Source organism: Thrips palmi, unplaced genomic scaffold, assembly GCF_012932325.1.
Source record: "Thrips palmi isolate BJ-2018 unplaced genomic scaffold, TpBJ-2018v1 HiC_scaffold_3, whole genome shotgun sequence".
Lineage (NCBI taxonomy): Eukaryota > Metazoa > Arthropoda > Insecta > Thysanoptera > Thripidae > Thrips > Thrips palmi.
Genome location: NW_023144630.1, coordinates 11,382,591 through 11,387,589, shown reverse-complemented (window position 1 = coordinate 11,387,589; position 4,999 = coordinate 11,382,591).

The following is a 4,999-nucleotide window of genomic DNA, read 5'->3' as shown; positions in this document are numbered from 1 at the left end:
CAAAGTACTTTTCTTTGCAAGCTTTTCTGAGTGCAAGGCTGAGCCCAAAATTTAATATCACTCCTTAGGGTGAGGTGTAGGTGGGGAAAACAAGTAAGTGTCTAATAGGGTTTCGGCTGCAATATCCGATATTCCTGTTCTTCTAAAGAAATGTAAGAAGGATAAATGTAACATATTTTTCAGGTTTTTTAAAAAATAAAAACTGCAAATAAAATGGGTTTTTATAATCAGTATAGGTATAATGGAGTTGCAACATGAATCAGGCCTATATTTTAATTGTCTTACAATTAGGATGTATGAAAGTGTAAATAGATTATTTACAATAGAAATTCAAATCATCCACAGAACTTTACAAACAATAGTATTTTTTCTTTGAAGACATGTGTCAATATGACTGCTTGCTCTTGTCCTTGATTATTTTGAGCTTGCCGGTAGACTTGCTCTGCACCCTGCGTCAGATCAAGAATCAAACATTATCTTTGGTGAAATGCGAATACGTTCCCTTTAAATTTTCAGTGCAAACAATTCTGTTTCTCCGGCATGAGCAGTAGCTTGAATTGAAGTTTGAGAGGACTGTTCAGATCCCATAGACAATTTTGAGATTCAGTTCTTTGGCTTCCCAACGTAACATCCCCCACGCATTGACCCGCCATGTAATAGCAGCCACCATATTGTCAACAGCAGCACATTCCCAAAGGGGTTCTGTTTACGATTTAAAAAGAAGTAAAGTTTTACGAGATCACAAACAAGATAAACATTGGATATAGAGTTAAGTCTGGCATCAGGTTCACATCGTATTTCAAGCGATTTTACGAAATAACAACGTTCTAAACAAGTCGCGTCGTCTGCACCCATCCAGGTTCTCCCGCCTTCAGGCACGAGTTCTGATTGGCTGTTGCATGTCATGTGACACTTCGGCGTGAGTGGGGGACCGAAACAGCCAATCAGAACTTGTGCCTGAAGGCGGGAGAACCTGGATGGGTGCAGACGACGCGACTTGTTTAGAACGTTGTTATTCCGTAAAATCGCTTGAAATACGATGTGAACCTGATGCCAGATCTTCTACGAGGCAAGACAGTCATTTTGAGACCAACTCGAATGCTACACGGGCTTTTAGTATGTTTCAAATGCGACTTGAAACCATCACCCTGTTCGCGGCTGCAGGGCCGAGCACTGTTGCATGGAACGCCCTCAAAGGCGAAACTCAAAGTTGCACTTTGGCCGTAATTTACGAACCGTTGGAGATATTGACCTGAAACTTTACATTTTTGTAAATCGCCACAAAACAATTAGTTCTAGCACAAATTCATCCCTGTAGGTTTAATAGGGCAGAATATTAGACTATGGGAAAATATGGGCTTTTCAGATGGTTAAAGGACCGTATCTTGGTCAATTTTTATCTTATCAGCACCCGGAAAAATCAGTCGCTTTGAAAAAATGCCATCTTTGCAATGGTACTGACAAAAATGGTCCCACCCATGGAATTATTTTTTTTCGTCGGAGATTCTAACCACGACTTGGGCGATGGCACGCGTCGATTCCTCTCACAAAACTGAAACACTTTTCTCCTTAAGAATTTTTTCTCTGACAAACAGTGCTTGAGCCAGGGGGCTGGGAATGATGCCAACATCCAACTTAGGTTTCTATTTTATTAGGAAACCTTTCAAGATATAGCAAAGCACCATAAAATAAAACTTGTTCTAAATCCGTTTTTCTGCAGAAAATTTCTCACGATCTTTTGTCTTGGATGCACAAGGAAAAACTTTTGCCTACGGTTTGGAGGTCTCTCTCGCGTGGGGTATTGACGCGCCAGGATGCCCCAGGTTTCGAATGTAAATTATTAAATATATTTTGAAAATTCTACACAGAATTTGAATTAAGTGAGCATAGTCTCTCTCATCATTATTTTTTGTTCGTTGTTTATTTGATTTTTTTTCAAAAAAATTTGATTTGATTACTGTATGTTGTGTATTCCAGTATCTTTGCTTCCTCACAAGCAGCAGATGATATTTTATTGTGCACCATTTTTTTCTGCATTAGGCTCTTTCTGTTTCTTGCATGTGAAGTATCAGCATAAAAACAAAATCTGATTTGGACAATGGGTATTTGTCTTTAGATTGAGATGCATGAAATCCAATGGGGAAGATGTTTTATAGATTCATCAACGATTCATCGACCCAATTTTGAAGGTGGTATATGATGTATGATGCACACCCAGTTTGGAAAAAAAGAATTTTTTTTATGATGAGTAAGACATTTATGGGAGTGGTGTCATAAGTCTCTATAAGATAAGAATGGATCGTCTTCCATTGGTTCAATACCCGTTCTTATCTCAGTTGTTCAGTGTAACCAGCTCTCGACTGCTTTATCCTGTTCGGATTTTAAAGGCACCCAATAATGGGAGGCAAACATTTAAAAAGGCATTAATTTTCGATATTAACATGAATTTCTTTTACTATTTGGCTATTGGGTGAGGTGAGACTAGCGGACTTGCTTTTTATGGTTTGCTGGTAACCAATGAGTTGAGGTATTAAAAGAGCGAAAGAATAAACTGCTGCTGGCCCTGTCTACTTCACTTCGCTACGCATCAAGGAATATGAAAATATTTCAATCCTTTTGAATTTGAAGTTTGACAGACTAAAGTTTCCCCCTCAACTCAGAACACAGCTCCTCTCCTCTCCTACCCAACCCAACTTGGTCCTGCCATGTGCCGGCGAATAACCACAACGTAGCGTAAAGTCTTTCATACCACCCCCCGCTCCGACTATACCTCGGTGGAGGGGAGACTGCGTCTGGGCGGCGACTTGGTCTTGGTCGTGGCAGGAGGCGTTCCGACCAGACCTACCGATAGGGCGAATAAAAATTTTCAGTCGGTCGGTCCCCTTTTTTGAGGATTGAGTAGGTTTGCTCGGAAACGGTGGGGAATTTGGTCCCCTTTTTTGAAGATTGGGTAGGTTTGCTCGGAAAGGGTGAGGAATTTTCAACTTTTGGGATTTTTCCCGATTTTTATTGGCAATCGAATGGAAAAAACCGCAAGTCTCTACGACCGCTCCTTGACCCCAAACATTTCTATGAGTGAGTCAGTGAGTGAGTGAGTCAGTCAGTCGGATTGGGGCTATATAGGTTCTTGATTTTCTCAAAATTTTACAAAATTTGTAGGTTATTTTTAATTACATTTCCTTACCAATTTTTCTCGTTGCAGCATTGGACCTTAAATGGCTCCGCTGCAGCTTTTGGTTGTTGGATCAGCGTTTGTTCAGCGCTGTATACATGTTACTACAATTCATGCTCCAGTGTCCTCCAATGTCACCGATGCATTGATACAGTTTTCGTCGACTCTCTCCAATTAGATTTGGGTATCAAGTTTATTTTTGTAATTAATGTGTGTTATGAATTATTTATTCTTTTACATGGAGTAGTGTATGGTGTGTAAATAATAGCAATTCACATGTACTTTTAATGGCTTTGTGGCGCAAAGAGAGACACTGAAAGTAGCTTCTCTTCGCTGTTCCTTTGGTGTGCTAAGACTTAAGAATGTGCATTATGATTAGCAGGTCCAATTAATCAACTTAAAAAAGTAAACGATGAAATTCTAATGTCAGTGTGTATTCCTGTGTTCCAAAACTAAAAGACCAGGCGTCAGAGCTTGAACGTCATGGCAAAGTGTTTGGCTGTGCTGACTGGTTTAACTATTCTATTACCGAATGAGGAGTGTCGTAGGGTCATGTAAGAAAAAATGACAGGTTTATCAAAGACTAAAATGTATTTTGTTCATTATATATAAAAAATGCCAAGATTATCCAAAATTATATTGAATTTTGTTCATTGGAAGAATAATGTTGTGGCAGCTGAAACAAAACAAACACATCATGGTAAGATAAACAATCAGTTGTATTAATTGTATCGTATTGTCTGCCTCAAAAACTGAGTGGATTAATCCTGTGTGCTGCGTGAGGACAGTACTTTGACACTTAATTGTAACTGGAGAAAGGTGCAATAACTTACCCACAGCCAATGCAGTTAACACACCGGCTAAGGTCATGTCCGACTCGTTTCCACCAAGGAACTATGTTGCCACATTACCCATTGCCAGCAGGCCGTATACAAGCAGCACCCAACTGGAAACAAAAAAGAAGCAATCTTGAAGGTGTTGCAATCCTTCCAGCACTAAGGTCACCGTGCAGTGGAACCAACACCATTATTAATAAGCCCCTGTTTTTCAATTATTTTTTTTTTCGTGTAAGCAAAGTATGCCATGTTGCTGAGATTGTGCCTGTGACGACTCCAATAGAGTGGTATTTAGAAGCAGAAGGTGTTTTTCCAATTGCTTTAAATAGTAAAGATTCCAATTCGCTGTCGGTAATTCGGTCCAATTTAGAAAGATCACTAGCACAGTCCATAATTTCAATGGCAGTCGGTTTTGAAGCGCAGGTTGAGTAGCTAAGAGGGTTAGCAGGCAACTCAGCACTAAGAACAAGACCAAATCCAATAAGTTGAAGAAAGGCGCAATAAAGAAGTCCATGATGGACTGTCATCACGCCGCCGCTTGCGCGACAGCGCTTCACACTACGCCGGTGTAATGTACAGTAATGTTTATGGGTTAGACACTAGGAAGTCGGAGCAAATCAAAAGACTCACTCAGTGAGGGGGGGGGGGTGCTTGAACACAGCACTTTTGCTAGCAAATCGTCGTTAGGAGAACGCAATCAATTCGTCTTGATGCGAAAACGGCAATAGCGAGCACAATTTTCTCAACGCGCGGGCGAGTTGGTTGAAAAGTGAACAAAGACCCCCGTAGCTTTTTGCCACAGTGTACTGCAGGGGAGCGCCGAGTTACTCTCGCGACTCGATTAGGAGTCTCTGCAGCTCGGGCGTGGGCGGTGGGGTTGCGGACAGCTCGGGGTGCCTTCTACTTTGCTCGGCCTGGGGGTCGGAGCCTCGTGGCTGGCCCTGGGGTTCGAGAGTCCTGGTCCTGGGCGGGCTGCTGGGGCTCGTCCCGG